The following is an 18522-nucleotide window of genomic DNA, read 5'->3' as shown; positions in this document are numbered from 1 at the left end:
ATAACAATAATAATAATAATAATAATAATAATAATAATAATAATAATAATAATAATAATAATAATAATAATAATAATAATAATAATAATAATACATTTATATGGCGCTTTTCTCGCACTCAAAGCGCTATGTTTGCTTTTATTTTTTCGGAGCAAACATCGCCTGTCATCCGGTGTCATCGGGCTAACTGCAGTTACCTTAACCAGAGTTAACGGACCACCACAGGCTTGCGCCACTTGATGCCCCCACATTCACTGACGCTCATACACACACACACACACACACACACACACACACACACACACACACACACACACACACACACACACACACACACACACACACACACACACACACACACACACATTCCACCAGTGGAGACTCTGTTGTGATCGCCTTGCTACCCAATAAACGGACGTGCTTTTTGGATGTAGCAGCTGAAGCGTGCGCTGTGTGTTGTTGTGAAGAGCCTGTGCAGGTAAGCCCGGCCGCTGCACCATGTAGAAGGCTACTGATTGATCCGGGGTCCAGTGTTCTACGGGCTGGGGGATTCAACAGCTTCTCCCTCGCACCACCGCTGCTGCTCTGAGTGAGTCACCGCGGCGCTGTCCCTTTGACACGGCGCGCTGTCTTCTTCAGTAACGGCCTGTTCTTATGCAGTTTGTTCTAAGCTGCAGTGGCGTTAATATATAAGCTCCAACAGCAGCCCTGGTTTGCATTTCTGGGGGAGATTTCACGCCACTCTGCATGTTAATGGAACATGCGCTTTCGAAATGAAGAATCCAGGTAGGACTAATAACGTCACGTATTCTCTACGACATAATACGAGGCATTTTGGGGGTGAATCTTGAGAAATGTGACAAACAGACAACGATTCATTCATTTAGAATCCAAGTCAAAGTTTTTTTCTCGATCGGTTGACGCTGTGACAACACTGTTTCATGCGAGAGAGAATTGTGTTGACAAGAAGCCAGAAGCGCTAAGATGCTGTTTTCTATTGGTGAAATGAAGAGGTTGTCTTGACGGAGGTCTTGGATAATGAGTGAAAAGGCAGGGGTTTGGATCAGTAGATTGAGAAAGGGTCGGGGGGAATGAGATGTGAAATGTCGCTCCATGTCATTCCAACACTGAACAGGGGTTCCCTAACACCTCCTCGATGCTGTCGGATGGAATGTGTAGAGTGTAGCGCACCAGAGCACATCTGGATGCACTGTTTCTATGGAGGAGAGGACAGGACTAACACGGTTGCTATAGGCTGCTTGCTGGCCGCTTGTTAGCCACTGCCCGAGTGTTCATGTTAGAATGGCTCGTGTGATGTGATGCGTGGAGGGGCGGGGGGGTTCGTGGGGAAGATCTTTCGCCTCGCTGAGAAGTTGTGCGCTCGGCGTCGGTTGTCGCCTGTGGCTTAGGGATGAGAGGACAGCGTGGTTCTAATGCAGACCAACTGCTGATGGTGACAGCGTAGGCCTATAGGCATGGGAGTCTTTTTCTCTTTCTTTTTCCCTCCTCTCGACATGGGAAAGTGAATCAGTTCCAGAGCTGATGACTTTGATGAAGTTATTCTAACAGAACAGATAGACTCTCTAGTTGTTGCATTAATTTTTCATTTCATTTCATTTAACTTTTATTTATCCTCGAGAGACCAATTGAGGGGTGACCCTCATTTTCAATGACGTCGAGTTAAATTCATATTCATAATGCAACATAATAGAACATTGTCTTCTTTTCCGTGAATTCATTTCAGAGAATGATTAATAGGCTAACTCTGGGATAAGATGATCGTATGTTCTGTGCTGCTCAACCAAGTCAGTTTAGGCAATTGGTAGGCTCTGAATATACTGCTATAGCTTATTAGGCTAATAATAATATGGGATGATTTCGAAGGGCCACACTAGACAGAAAACAAGACACCAAGCAATAACAACCCACATTAGTACAATGTAGTTCCAAAGGAAATTCTCACAGTCTGTTCTGTGTATAGTCAATGCTACTGGGACATTTCCACCTGAACATGATAGACTAAGACATGTATTTTTGCTGCTGAGACAATGACAATCACATTAAAGGTGAAGTAAGCGATTTATTTATGTTGATATAGCCTACGTGTTAAATCGCTCTTTAATCATACAGTGATCACTTATACTGTATAGTGTGCGCGTTTCGTAAAGCCGATCTCTCAGTCACTCGCTCTGCATGTAATCGGCAAATAAACTTTTCAGGGATCCCACTACTAATAACCAATCACAAGAGAGTGCTAAAAACCGGCACCCGTCTCACTGCGGGTGCAGAGCGACGGATGGGTGAATGTGTATGCGCCTACAATGGTGGTGCAGGTAAAAATCCTTCCCACTGTCTGTTTTGATGGTTTTATCATGTTTTATTACATATGCGGATCTGAGATGATGCTAGATAACTTGCTGCTTGAAGACCGCAGTGCATTAATGTGGTGACGTAGGGACGAGGGAGGGGACTGCTAACTGCAGTAACTGACAGGAAGTTAGCTAAACTGACCATTCTGCTTACTGAACCTTTAATTTTTATAATTGTGTAATTGCTTCAATAGTCTGGAGGGAACAACTCTGCTGATTGTTCTGTTCTAGGGCATCTCTGACCAAACCATTCCAATAATATATTAGAGAGTTGATGAGTCACCCGTGGACCATGGTGTCACAGCTCTGGGTTTTGATGTGCTGCCTGGTCACAATGACTGCTTTCCAATACTCTTGCTTTTTCCTCTCCTACATACTTAAGCTGATCCTTAAGGGGCCACTCACACTAGGGCCGCGGCCCCGTGCCCGAGCTCATTTGTATACTAAAGTCTAGAACGTTTGGCTAGTGTGACCACGCCATCCGGATTCCAGCACGGAACAGCCCCTTGGCCACGGCACACTTGGGAGAGGTGTGCCGTGGCCAAAGTACAGATGCTAATGAGATGACACGCGCACAAGCAAGCGCACAGGCGGCGTTCCTGACGTGAATTTATTAAGGATGCATAGTCCGTTAACGCCCGCTGCCTTACTAGTCGGCACCAGAATTGCCCACCACTTGGACTTGTAGCTACATAAAATGTGCGAGAACGAGTGTGTAGGCCTAGGTGTGGGCTAATAAAAAATGGAGAGAGCTAAGTAGGTGAGCGCAGATAGCAAAGCAAAAAGGTTTTCGTGTTTACTCACGTTCGTCAGATGATTTTTTTCTTTTTCCTCCCGTCAGCTGTCATAATACTGCCTTTACGCATGGCGGTGGAGACGAACACAAAACAACACACAGCGGGACTCCGCAGCCCGGTGATAAGGAAACAATAGCCTACACTAAGGTTTAACAAGAAACTTTATAAAGACACTTAAAAAAACTATCTCTGCCCATACAAAAAGTTCTGACTTGGATTACTTGGTGGAGCGATCGATGTGTATAAAACCATCCGGTACGTATGGTCTGATGACGGGCCGTTATATTAATAATAAACAGCGTGCTGCACAAATATGAGACTGTCCACCGCAACCTATTATGTCAAGGCTACATTTAAAAAAAAACAATAGCTTAAGGATTCTCGTTGCTCTAATGTGGAAGTGGAATATATGATGCAAATTTGGCCGGATGAAAATATTCACAAACAGTCGTATAGCCTACAAGTAGAATACGCTCCAAATCCTAAACGCGCACGGTGACGTAGGCAAGGTGCAATCGTGCCCAGGCCACGAGCAGTGTGACCACGGGCCAGCGGGGGGAGTGGGGAGGGGGGAATCGTGCTGGATCTTCCTGCAGCACGGAACAGGCAAACTTGCCCAGTGTGAGTGGGCCCAAAAAGTATTTGCAGTAGTTAGCATGTAGATTGCTACAATTGGGACAAACCTTTACTCATTTAGTTCATCCTAACATGGATGGATTGAACTCTTGATATGTATCCGTCTCATCGCTGGTTATTTTCACTCGGAGGCTCAGTCCATGTGATGTAACTTCCGGTGTGCACTGGATTGTGGGTCAGAATCACCCAAAAAGCTTCTGATTTCAACACTAAAAATCTCGACCAGATGTAGTAGACAAATGGCATCCGAGTATTTTTAATCATGCTAAATCTGAAGACAAAAATTGGTACATTCTAAAAAAAAATTCTACTATACTTAATAGCAGGGAAGTATGGGGATTGGAACACAGGGAAAGACTGGCTTGACACATGGAGTAAGACGTGTCAATGTCCGAATAGCCTGTGACTCCTCCACTGTTCACTCTACTGGAAAGAGTGAGGTTCAATGCTCTAGGAGGCTTTAAGCTTCTCACAAACTAAACCTCCCAGAAAGCTTTCTCACCATACATCTTGTAACAGAATGATGAACAGTGAGATTAATCATTTCAAACATTGATCACTGTTGTTGATCATTTAATAGGTGAGACTGTGAGCACTTAGCTGGGAAAATTTTGTCTGTATGTTATCTGATACATACAGTCATACGACAGTGTATCCGGGCCACTGTGTGAAGAAAAAACACACAAAACAGAGCGGTAGATGGGGGGGTCTTAATTTGAGGAAAATTAATAATAATTTTGTTTTAACATTAAAGTGATAATAGTCAGTTTGTGTGTGCCCACGTGAAAAAGATGCAGCAACATAATTAGTAAGCCGATACTGTACTGGTGGCTGTACAAAACGCAACGCCTTGGTCCCTACATCACAAGGCAACACAGTCCATCAACACCTGAGACAGCACAGAGAAAAGTATGATGAATGAGTGATTCGATTTGATTGACACTTGTTACCATGTGAAGAGAATTGACACTTTTCTTAGCATGAATAAAATTATTATAATAGTTATAATTAGTGTTTTGTGTGTGAGAAAGAGAGAGGAGAGAGAGTGAAGGGTGAGCCGCGACGCAAGTTATCAGTAACATGATCAACTGTGCGGATCATGTCACTTCCTCTCATCTCAGTGTCTCGCTGTCGTCTTTTAGCCATGGTGACTTAAAGGTTCAGTAAGCGGAATGGTCAGTTTAGCTAACTTCCTGTCAGTTACTGCAGTTAGCAGTCCCCTCCCTCGTCCCCACATATCTAGCATCATCTCAGATCCATAAGTGTGATAAAACATGATAAAAACCATCAAAACAGACATTGGGAAGGATTTTTACCTGCTCCGCCATTGTAGGCGCATACACATTCACCCATCTGTCGCTCTGCACGTCACGTGCACCAGCAGTGAGACGGGTGCCGGTTTGTAGCGTTCTCTCTTCTGATTGGTTATCAGTAGTGGGATCCCGAAAAGTTTATTTGTCGATTACATGCAGAGCAAGAGACTGAGAGATCGGCTTTATGAAACGCGCACACTATATAAGTGATCACTGAATGAATATAGAGCGAATTAACACTTATATTAACATAAATAAATCGCTTACTTCACCTTTTAAGTTTAAGATCAGCGACAAATGGTCCATTTAAGATGTGCCCTTAAATGTTCTGCCTGCGCCCCTAACATTTTTGAGTTAGGAGCCCCAGTGCTCCGAGTAAAAAAGGTTAGTCTGGAGCCCTGCTCTTATGAATTTGGGTCCCTGGCCCGCTAACATTCTCTGCACGTCCTTGCTAATGAGCATGTTAAGGACATCCACAGAGTAGATAAGCTAGTGTTCATATTAGCTCTCTAACAGCTTGAATCCACTGCACACCTCTGGAAGCTTTGCTCTTACTTTCTCAGGATGGAACACCTGAAGAATCAGTAACTATATCAAACATCAAATGATATTATCACCATTTATTATTCAATGATTAATGGATGATGAATTGTTTCCGGCTGACTGGACTGATAAAGCATAGCCTTAATCATAGATATGGACAGACAGACAGACAGATAGATAGATGGATAGATAGATAGATAGACGGACAGATAGATAGATAGATAGATAGATAGATAGATAGATAGATAGATAGATAGATAGATAGATAGATAGATAGATAGATAGATAGATAGATAGATAGATAGATAGATAGATAGATAGATAGGTAGATAGATAGATAGATAGATAGATAGATAGATAGATAGATAGATAGATAGATAGATAGATAGAAATACATTAAATTACTTTATTAAATGTAATGTCTAATAATTTGCTTAGTCCATTTCATAGAAGGAGACCCCTTCCCTGGAACAAAAGGATCTCATTGTAGATGTTTTTTGCATTTAGAAGGAATGGCCTTCTGTGTCTACCTCCTGCAAACCACTCAGGCTTAGACACCACCATTCTCCATTCAACCATTGTCGGAGACTGTTGCCACTGTTCTTGAGTTGTCCTAAAAGCCTCTTCCATCATACAGTCAGAATACTGCCTTGTGCTGAATAAACTCCCAGGCTGCCTGTCTGTTCCTGTGTAGCCACCCATCACATAGCTTAAGTGGGTATATTTTAGTATGTGATCAATTATACAGAACCTTATTTTATACTCCTGCCACAGTGAAGATGGACTCACCTGCCCTCTCTGTCCGGAGCCTCCTTAAGCCTTTCAGCTACACTGGAGCTTTCACCCTCCATTTTCCGCTGTTGTCTTTCTAAAGGCTCATTTATGCTCTACGCTAGATACGCATACGGATACGGACGGAGCCTTCTGTCCGTACTCTGCGTACATTACGTGCGTATTTCTGCACGTATCCTGCAAGCTTGCGGATGCGTACCAAACGGACAGAACGGAGCATTACTACCGAATATCACGGGGGGCGCACATAGATAGTATGTTAATATAAGGGGCGCACAGCCAACAGTTCACTTTCACTTACTGTACATTTGTTTACAAACACAAACGAAAGACATAATACTTAAGACATAAAGAAAAGGTCTTAACTTTTGAGGAGAGGTTTGTGTGAGTTGGTACGAAATTACATACACATTTATATATCTATGAAGTTACACGGCCGGGGCACAGGGACAGACAACTACAACAGAGCAGCATGAGCGGGGATCGCACGGGGAAGAATGTCAGCTAGACGGCAGGCTGTCAGCTAGACGGCAGGCTGACGGCAGCAATAGAGAAGTACCGGAGGTCCGTGCGAGACTAGTTTGTTTGACATGTCGTGATTGATGTCCTCAGACCCCCGCTATCTATAATACAGCCAGTTTAGCCTCTTCCATTGCTACGGTAGTATATCGCTAAAGTTGTTTCTTCCATGGACCTATTATAAAATATGTATTCCAGTTAATTCACTGTTTGACTCTTCTTCTTCCTATTTGAGTAACTTTTTACTCTGAGCGGCGATGCTGCCCACTAATGGTTGATTTGCTTAATGTCCATTCCAACATAAAGGACGCATGGAAGTATGAGGGCAGTGACGGATATAACGTTGTAAACGTACGTCTCTATTTACGCACGGAATTGGAGCATAGAGTAGCCTTAAAGGAGCATATGTACAGTTCTGTGATGTTGGGAGATGCACTCATATCTTCCTCAGTACAGCCAATGGACAAATGCTGACATTATAATGATGGATTTTTGTTTATATACATAATGTCAATTACATTAAAGCCATCGGCTAATGTGTTGACACAAAGTTGATTAAGTTTATCAGCTCCACAAAACTCTCTGTATTTCTCAGAATGTCAATATTATCATACTGGTTGTTTTCCAATTGACAGGTGAAACAAGTTATTGTAACATATAAACCTGTATAAACCTATTGTACATAAGACATTTATATAGTGTGGTACAATGCAAATAATGAATAATGGAGATTTTATCAGTCATGACCATCATCCTTGTGTATGTGTGTGTGTGTGTGTGTTTGTGTAGGGGTGTGTGTGTTAGTGTGGGCCAGGACACAACGGTCCGACTACCCGAAAATGGAGTCTGCCGTTTCAGGCAGCTCCAGTCTGCCCGTCGCTGCCAAAAAAGTGCCAAGAACACACCGAGCCGACTACTGACTTTCCGTACGCTCTGCGCTTGCGCGGGACGTAATGTCTCCATAACAGCAGGCGGCGCTAATCTGTATCGTGGCCCAAAAAAATACGGAAGCCAGAAATGATGGGACGGCTCTCTAGACCAAACACATAGATAGAAATACATATTTATATTTATGGACCATAAAGAGCACCATTTTAAGCAGAGAGTGTAGAGCATGGTGTCGAGCAGTCAACAAGGGTTGATGCATGTGAGTACTCAAACAAACACATTAAAACAATGGCTGTTTGTGCTACCCGCCTCACTTCCAGGCTTCACTGATTCGCTAGCCCTCCACCATTCAAATTGCTCCAACTGAAAGACTGCCCGCCGCCGATTGAACATGTTCAATCGGCTCAAAAGAAGCCCGACGACATCTACGACGACCGACGTCACGGCACACACCAAACAGATTCGTGTCCCCGCCCCCTCCAGACTCTACGACGGCGATTATTGGGCTAGTGTGTCCTGGCCGTTAAAGCCGATTTACTTTGCTGCCTGGAATCAGACCTGCTTCAAAATAAATGTGTGCCTGTGGCAGATGCAACAATTTTCGATGGTGCAGTTGTGGTTCAAATGTTAAATCCTGGAACATCAAGGACATTTAAAGAATATGGAGAAAGAATATTTGCACCATACATCTCTGCTCATCTGGTAAAAAGCAGTCGCATCGACCTCGTCTGGGATGTATACCTACCGGCCAGCCTGAAAGCCTCAACCAGACAGAAGAGGGGAAAGGGCACAAGGAAAAGGGTGGCTCCTTCTACTGTCATGCCAAAGAACTGGAGGGACTTCCTTCGATGTGATGAGAACAACAATGAATTGTTCACATTCCTCACACATGAAGTGATCAACCTTCCTCTAGCAGAAGGCAAGGAACTATATGCGACAGACGGAAGTGGGGTCCTCTGCTCTCCTGCTGAGTCAGACTCTGCCTACTTAGCCCCATGTTCACAAGAGGAGGCCGACACTCGCCTACTTCTGCATGTGGCAGATGCTGTTCAAAAGGGGTGTAAGAAGGTGACCATACGCACAGTAGATACTGACGTTGTGGTACTGGCTGTGGCTTCATTCAGAAAGATAGCTCCTGATGAGCTGTGGGTGGCCTTCGGGGTTGGATCAAGCTTTCGCTACATAGCCGTTCATGAAATTGTCAACACAATGAATCCAACCCAGTGTCTGACTCTTCCAGTATTCCACGCTTTCACCGGATGTGACACTGTATCCGCTTTTGCAGGTAGAGGGAAGAAAACGGCCTGGGAAACATGGAAATATTTCCCCGAGGTGAATGATGCTTTCACCGAATTACTCAGTATGCAAAATGAGGCTAGTCAAAAATCAATGAAACACCTTGAACTAAAGCAGCACATTAAACGCGCATGCTACCAGGCTAACTGTTGGAACCAGGCATTGGTCCTGAATCCAGAGATGCCAGACCCATCTGACTGGGGCTGGACAAAGGAAACCACTGGATGGGAGCCGCTTTGGACCACCCTTCCTGAAGCATCAAAGTCATGCCATGAATTAATCTGCTGTCGGTGTGAGAAAGGATGCACTGGACGATGCAAGTGTGCCAAAGCTGGACTCAAGTGCACTGCACTGTGCTACTGTTCTGGAGACTGTTAGCTGTCCTGTTAGCTGTCCTGCTAAACAGTAGCTTAGTATAAGTAGAAGTGGTGAATCAGCAGAGCTTAATTTAGCTGTTCACTGTTTTGTAAAGTAAATACTTTTATACGTACATCTCTGTTTGCTTCTTAATTTGTGGAAATAACTTATTTTAGGTTGTGTCCTCCAACCCCAAGATTAGGGCATAACAGTAAGATTTTTTTCTTCAATAATTTTTATGAAGTATTAGACCATGGTTGTTCACTTATCATTATCATTTCTTAAAAGGGCAAGAAAATGATTTCCCTATTATATATCTCAACCAGTGTAGCAATTTAAATTAAAGGTTCCAAACTGAAAGGCAGATCATCGATAACGTGGGCTGTCCTTGTGACCTTGATAACTCAAACAGTTTTAATGGGAATCATGTCACATTTTCTGTGAAGCTTCATGACATGTACGGGACCAACCACGTTGATTTTGGTAACCCTAAGAGATTTGCTGTAGCGCCACCACCTGGCAAAAGTTTGCATTTACGGACACAATTGGTTAATTCTTACCTTGACCTTGACCTAAATATGTTTCCTCAAACACTGGTGATCTCAAAAGTGTCACCAAATGATTGGGCATGTCCACTTTAGTTGGAAATGACATCTTATATATTTTATTACATTGTATGGTTCCAAAATTATGAGAGTTTGAACATTATACCCAGCGGAATGTCGGCCATCTTGGATTTGGCGTCTCACGGCCGTCACGGCCAAAATCTGACTTCCCTCCACATCTTAAAATACACCTTATGGCATGTACTAACTATGTTAGAAATGTCATGCTTTTCTCAAAAAGTGCACAATTGTTATTCAAATGTGAGCTTATCCGCTGTACTATAATGCTCTTTGTGTTTCAATGAGCTCTACTACTGAGTGAAGAGACTGTGAGGGAGCTTTCACACCTGACAGTCCCTCTTGGTTCGGTTCTCTTTCACACCTTTTACTCTGGCTCCATGAGTTGGTCAAGAACCAACATGCAGCTGAATGAGCCACGTCAGAACATGTTTTTTCACTCATTGGTCAGATGTGTCTGGGGCAGGAGCAACAATGTAGTTCTTGAAATGCTTAACAATTGGTCAGAATTTCCATGTGGAAAAAATACAGAGAGAAACTACAGGAAGTACATCCTAATCCAATATTGACACTGCATGAAATAGGCCACACCCATCGTGGGGGAAACAGCTGCCAAGCGTTCCGTCCACTTGCGTTGCATGAGATTTTTACAAAGCATACAAACTTAAGAAAAACATGCTTTTAACACACATGCTTTCCTTATCGCTATGGCTGTTATCCATCTACACAAGCTGAAATTTCAATATCAATGCTTTTTTGTAACTTGTGACCTGCGGGGAAACAGCGCCCCCTCTATTAAGGCTAATGGGTGGAAACCCGGAATTACACCGCACAGACAGGTCAGAGCAGAGGAGATGCACTTTGCGTCTGAGCTCATGATCAGAGTGTCACAACCGGTCACAACAGGCCTAAAAGCTGTTGTTGTGTTGAGCTGAACAGTCAAAGGTTATTCAAATGTAAAACTTTTTTTTTTTTAAACAGTTTGTATAGGGAAGAACGGGGTAAGTAGGCACACTTTTTACTCTACTGAGAATTGCTTATCACCTAAACATCTTTCAATAGTCATTCCTACATTAAATTGAAGCGTAAGGTGTTGGCTTGAAATGTGTACCCCTCAGTTTTTCTATCTTATTGTAATAAAGAAGAAATTAATCATTAAAGACACCCTTACACATTGTGACAACCAACCCCACCAAGGGGTCGGTTGTCAAACACTATGGGGTTGTTTGTCACAATGTTATTTTAATGGGAATAATCTTAAAAAGAAGGCAAGAAAGTAGAACTAAATTTGAAAGTTTAATTGCATTGTCAAGTTGACAAATAGGCCTACATAACTTACTGTAGCCTTGGCAGCTGGTCTAGTTTGGGATGCACTGGGTTGTTTTGATTTTGTTGTCCCTTTTTTCTTTTGCATGCTAGCTGCCTTTTCCTGCTCTATTCTCTTCTTCTCTGGGGTGTCAGTGAGGATACAGCTTGACAATTTCTTTCGTTATTGGGTTCCTTTTCTGGCTGCAGCCTTGAGATAACATGTGACAACCAACCCCCCAAAAAATGTGACGCCCAACCCCAACTTGAATTTCTTGCTAGCATCAAGGCCAACAACCATCTGACAACTAATCAGCTTGCTAACCACAATCTAAACTATAGTTTACCCTTCACACTTTGTATGGGTAACAAGTGTTTTGTTATAAACCCATTGTGTAAAAGCCTAGAAGAAAAATACTGAGGAGCTAAATATTTTCAATTTGACATGAAAAACACAAACAGTCGTCTCACCTCAAATTCAGCAGTCTAACTCCAAGGAAGACTATGTAGGTGACCTCTGATCCCAATTCTGGATATTTACATACCAAAATTTCACAGACAGCGCCTTCTGGTTCCGAGATATAACGATTGTGACAACCAACCCGTGTGACAAATTACCCCGTTCTCCCCTAGTTTAGAAAAAGCCGTGATCCGTTACGAAGGAAACAGTGGATTAAGAAGAGAGGGGCGCAAGGATCAGTAGCCTATATGACAACACTGTGTGGCTCAGGTGGTAGAGCGGGTCGGCCAATGATCAAAAGTTGGCGGTTAGATTCTCGCCCTACCACCTGTGTCATGGTTGTTGTGTCCTTGGGCAAGACATTTCACCCACCGTGCCCTGTGTGAATGTGTATGAATGCTGTATGTTTGAGGTGGTGGTCTGAGAGGCCGTTGGCGCGGAATGGCAGCCACGCTTCCGTCAGTCTGCCCCAGGGCAGCTGTGGCTACTACCGTAGCTTACCACCACAGGTATGACTGTGTGTGAATGAATGGAACCTGGAACCCTGTAAAGAGCTTTGAGTGTGATTAAAAGCGCTATATAAATCTGATCCATTATTCATTAAAAGTGAAGGAAAACTTTGAGACCCGACACTAAATACACTTCTAGGTATAGTAGAGGTCTTTGGGTATGTGGGAGGGACTCAGGTATATTCATGAGAAGTGACTTCAGGGTCTAAACGAGTCGCGTGGGTCATCCATCACTGAGACAGAAAGTGGACATTTAAGATGTCACTGTCACTGGGTGGATTAACTGTCTGCCTGCTGCTGTTTATATCAGTATTAAGGAAAAAGAATAACGTGAACAGAAAGCCTGGATGTTAGAGTGGCATTGCAGGTTTCTTCTCACCTACAGCATAGGTGGAAAAACCCGCGTTTGTGTCAATTGAATCAAACAAGGCAGGTGTGAAAGCGCCCTGAGACTGTTGTCACAGGGAGGATTGAACCAGCAGCAGACAGGCTAAAGCAGGAACCAATGCTATGTGTCTCCAGTACAAGACAAATCATTTGAAAACTCAACCAAAGAATACTTTCAGAAAAGACTGTGGTTAAATGCTGCTATGAACTTTTGATGTGGAGAAAAGAGTGGTTCCTCAACAGAGCATATCTGTATGGTGAGGTTACTTGTCTGTTGCTGGTCTGTCCCAAAGTGCTTATCTCCTCAGGAGGAGTTCAACAGTTTGGCTTTCTCAGCACACAGTACTAGCACGTCTCAGAGGACATGTTGGTTTGACAGTAAGCTCTCTGGACAATTAAAGGAACACTCAGAAATAAGTCAGAACCTTGCAGTTTCTCACAATAAATAGCTATACTAAATCTAAACAAAAATACCAAAACCAAGTATTTTAGCGTCTATGGGCCACATCCATTTGCGGGCGCAATTTGCTCCATGAATTGCGGTGAAATAGCGCTTGCAATCTGCTCTGTTTGAGCACCGTATCCACTAAGGAATTTGCACTCAGTATTATGCATGGGCCCATAACCGGTTTCAAGGTATACCGCGGATTGATGAAGTCAAGGTTTCAAACCACCAATATCTCTGTCATACCATTCTAAGGTAAAAGCGCCCCCCCCCCCCACAGGATGTTAACATACACGTTTTTTAATGATCAGAATATTCCTGTAATGTGTAGAAAATGAGCATGTCTCTAAAAACCTTGTTGAGCTGCTCACTTATAGGACTGCTTATATATTCATTCTGTTTAAAATAATTCAAGTCATATTTACTTTTGTGAGCGCTACAAGATTACGGAGGACATTACCTGTCATAAGTATAAATGAATAAATACATAAATAATTAAATGTCATTTATTTATTTCCACATTTATTTATTTATACATGCATTTATTTCCACATTTATTTATTTATGCATTTATTCATTTCTACATTTCCACATTTCCTCATTTATTTATTTATTCATTTCTGTGTCCATATGCTAATGAGGTAGGAGGGACTTGCTTCAGTCTCATACAGGATTGGTCACATCTCAACAAATACTACTCTGACACAACCCTATTAAACGAGAAGAAGAAGAAGCGACTTCCTGTTGACAGTATTGCCAACTTAGCGATTTTGTCGCTATATTTAGCGACATTTCAGCCCCCTGGCGACTTTTTTTTCAAAACAGCGACAAATCTAGCTTTCTTTCTGGTGTTATTGGTGACTTTTTCGCCAAAGCAAGTATTACTTTTAACACTTCTCAACGAGCAGCGGGAGACTCCCCGGCCCCTTCCCCATCACAGAGCACTGACAGACGGCCCGGTCCTCATGCAGCAGCCCCTCCCAGCTGCGGTCAGAGCAGGAGATACACCTCTCCGCTCGTGTTCTGTTAGCATCCTTATTAGCAGTTGTAGTAGTAGCTTTCCCCCCCTCTTCTACAGTCTACGAGGAGTGCAATTCAAAATGTCATGCAGTGCTTTTTTAAACTATGAGCATGTATGATTACTGATTACTGAAAACGGAGGTAGTCCTGTGGTGCATTATCTATTTCGTCAGCTAATGCTCCTAAGTTATTTGCTAGAACTCTGAAGTCTCTTCTTCTTCTTCTTCTTCTTCTTCTTCTTCTTCTTCTTCTTCTTCTTCTTCTTCTTCTTCTTCTTCTTCTTCTTCTTCTTCCTTTGGGGTGCAACCATAACTTTCTTGGTGCATACCTACTGTGTCGGAGTATTTGTTGACTTGTGACCAATCCTGTATGAGACTGAGGCAAGTCCCTCCTACCTCATTAGCATATGGACACAGAAATGAATAAATAAATAAATGAGGAAATGTGGAAATGTAGAAATGAATAAATGCATAAATAAATAAATAAATGTGGAAATAAATGTGTGTATAAATAAATAAATGTGGAAATAAATAAATGGCATTTAATTATTTATGTATTTATTTATTCGTTATTTTATTTATTTATTGATGTATTTAATTATTTATTTATTTATTCCAGTATTTGTTCATTTATTTATTCATTTATTTATTTATACTTATGACAGGTAATGTCCTCCATACAAGATCTGATCATCAGTGCAGCTAATGTCATGGAAGAAAGACGATAAAGAAAAACACAACGGTCAATTACCATATTGACATATAAGGTTCTTGATTGATTCACCATTTCAACTCATGCACTGAGTAACATGAACAAAAAACCACATAGCGGCCAAAGACTGTTTGATAGCAGCACAGGGATCTAGAAAGCTGAAAAGTCACTCATTGTGTTATTCTGTTGTAAAGTCACCAGAATGAGTGAAACAATGTATTTGAATCTCAATTTTTCTTCTGGATTATTTTAAATTAATATGCCGGTCCTTGGAACAAAAAAGGTTTGGAACCCCTGCTTTAGTTGATTATTTGTCAGGAGGCAGAATGCATGGTAAGCTGCTATGAAAGTCCTGTAGAGTGTCTGCTTCCCTACAATGTTGACACATTGAGTAACTTGAAAAAAGATTGCAGCAGTGTGCATGAGTGATATGTAGCTGTGAATAATGAGAGCAGGGAGCTTGAGGAGGAATGGAGCCAGTGAAGAGGCTGAGCCGCAGAGGGAGAGAAACATAAGTCTATGCATTCCATCAAATTGTGTTTTAGTACGGATATATCTTTCAGTGACTAATTCAAACTTAATTCACACAGCTGGCTGCGGTGGCAGCAGCAGGGTGCAACTCCACCACTGGGGGCTACTGGAACCTCCAATCTAACCAGCCCTAACACCACAGGCTGCTTTCACATAGTCATCTCATCAGACAGCTACATTTAGCAGGTCTTAGTTTTAAAATATAGGAAATTGTAAGCAATCTGACATGATTAATGTAGCAAGGTTTGCCTACATCTATCATACGTGTTTACCGTCCCCGACAGAAATAATCAATCTTTGAGCTTGATGGAACTCAGGGAACTCCCATACGACCAAATCAGCTCCTATTCTTTTCCCTCACTGTGGTTTCTGTGGTTGCCATGGTCACGCCATAAATGGCTGTGCGAGTTTCAGAGAGTGGCAGCCACGCTTCCTCCCCCTTGCTGCTGCCACCTTCGAGGCTCAGCTGCCACCGTGTTGACACCGAGGACAATGGAAGCAGTGGCTAGCTGTCTGTGTGCACCTTGACTGAGATGCCATGTATTAATGGAAGTCCAGTTCTGGTGTGAAATCACAATCTGCTCCCATAATATGCTTTTCTGTCTGTCAAGTCATAGTCATGTGAAATATCATTATGCTCCGGATAGCGGGATGAAAGGGGGAGGAATGCCCCTGAAATACTATATCATTAATTTGAGAAAGTTTCTTATAATTCTGAGTGATGATGTGCTTGTTATTTTTTAACAAAGTTTGTTTTGTTAAGTCTTTTCCTCCTAGTATTTGACTCTAAATGGATCAACGTGCCACAAATAACAAGTGCAACATAACGTGGTAAATAAACGAGTCAAAACAAGCACACAGGAGTGTTTAGTGATGTTATAAAGTGTATCTTCTTGCTGCCAGCAGACACAGACAAATTGCTCCCCTTAGCTACCAGCACTGGAGCTAAGCTAACCCGGATGAGCGACCTATGCTCCTGACTTCATCAAGAATGCACGCACAGTTACAGGGAAGGTTTCTGTTGCCTTATATTGAGCTGGAGAATGAGGCAAATCTCAAAATCTAAAAATTGCTGAAAATGTTGACCAGGGGTTTCAGCTTCAGGCTCTGTGCCCGTTATCATGAAAGGGGGCGTTTGACACGTCATTTGAAAAGTGTGCCGCTTACTTCACTCAAGAGGAAGAGTTTGTCAGTCTAAATTCTCACACACCAGAAAAAATAGAGTTGAAAGAAAACCTGTTACTATAAATAAGGAGTTAATAGAATGCTGTCAGAAACAAAATTGATTCATTTATTTTACCAATCGTTCTCTCGACATTGTAAAGCTATTAAACAGTGAAGAGCCTTTTGTGCTTTTTCATGTGTTCTGACCTATAAATGCTGTTATAATGTTATAGTCATGCTAAGTGATACCAAAGTGTCAAATAATGACTTACATGCATTTTAGACAAATTCCCTGCTTACTGTCTGGGGTGGCTGCAGGTGGCTGTGCACAGCCTCAAAAGTCTGGTGGCCGTTCGTGGCACCCTAGTGCCTAATTTCCTGGATTGTGTGATGTTGAACCAAGCGGATTTTCCATGTATGGTCATGCTGCTACACCAGGGGTGTCCAACCAGTCAGAGACTAAGAGCCACATTTTTTACTGTGTTACTGCAAAGAGCCACATCATACACATGAACATCCCCCCATTCCTTCCTCACACACACACGCACACACACACACGCACACACACACACACACACACACACACACACACACACACACACACACACACAGACCTCTGCTCAGCCAGATTTACTGTAATTTACTGTGTCACACAACCAACATGATAATGCAGTAGCGGCCTTAACTATGTTTCACCAGTTTCAATTGAATTATTATTTTTTAAATAAATAATGCTTGTGCATGCTACCAGGCCCAGGGGCCCAAGGGCTCAGGTGGGCCCTAAGCCAGAGATACTGATACTGTTCATAAAAAGTGGCTATCGACCCTTTATCTGTTGAAATGGGTCTCTCCATCATATAACATGGGTCTGCAGAAGGGGTGTGCAGAGATGTCATTATCTGTATCTGTATCTGTTCAACCAACAAAATGATCTGTATCTGTATCCGGATACACAACAAGAAGTGGGCGTGGCGTATACCGGAAGTTTCCTTTACATTAGCCTACATTAAAGGAAGTCACACCTAAATTGATTTTCTAAACTAATATTCATTGTCAATGCAATTGTTGTCCCTTCAAAGCATCACATTGATGTAATGTTGACATATAAGTCAAAAAGTCAGATATATTTCTACCTTTTCATCTCTCTCTCTCTCTCTTCTTTGTTCTCAGAATACGAAGAAATTCAGGGAACGAAAATATTGATAAATAACAGCCCAAATCTGTGCATAGGCTACTCACTGTTATGAGGGCCAGTGTTTTACTCTTAACTTAACTAAGACTGGGGGAAATTGAACAATCTGAAACTGGAAAAAACATGTAGGCTACAGCTGTATTTCATGATTTTATTTTTTATCTCTATCTCTCCCTCTCCCTCTTTTTTTTTACATTTGTTTTACTACACTAAGATTTATGAACAATCTGTATCAACGTATGTGCCAATCTCATAAACCCTAAATAATATCTTAGCCTTTCCACAAAGCCATAGCCTATGTGATTTTAATGTGTCAAGTTTGCAGTTTCCGATTTTATTGTATGGGTCCTGAAGAAGGCCTAGGCATCTACGCATTGATTGACAGCTGAAAAAGTGCACGTCCTAAGCATCAGTTTGATGGAAACGCTGTGATGTTTGAAAGAGTTTAAGCAGTAGGCCTAGTGAATGTAAATACATCGGGGAAGGGCTGACGGTGACTCGGAGTGCAGCAAATTCCATCTCAAATAAAAACGGCAGCGAATGCGACCGGTAGAACCCTCTAATCAAGGGATAGGGCGAACGAGCTGCGTTTATCAGTGGATAAAAAGAGAGAGACCGCGGGTTACGGGACGCGCCCGATCCTCTCGTGTCCACCGCAGAACAGC

The 18522-nt window shown here is 42.4% G+C and overlaps 1 protein-coding gene across 1 annotated transcript in view; it reads left to right on the top strand.

The window, feature by feature from the left end:
* Window positions 1-311: 311 nt before the first annotated feature.
* Window positions 312-18522, top strand: part of LOC307254949 (disks large-associated protein 1-like) — a gene marked incomplete at its 3' end in the record, with an annotated part of 121185 nt that continues 102974 nt past the window's right edge. Inside the window, exon 1 of the mRNA XM_080033522.1 lies at window positions 312-478. The remainder of the gene's footprint in view (window positions 479-18522) is intronic.

Source organism: Ammodytes marinus (assembly GCF_949987685.1).
Source record: "Ammodytes marinus genome assembly, chromosome: 9".
In the NCBI taxonomy this organism is placed as follows: domain Eukaryota; kingdom Metazoa; phylum Chordata; class Actinopteri; order Uranoscopiformes; family Ammodytidae; genus Ammodytes; species Ammodytes marinus.
This window is presented reverse-complemented; position numbering and strand designations above follow the sequence as displayed.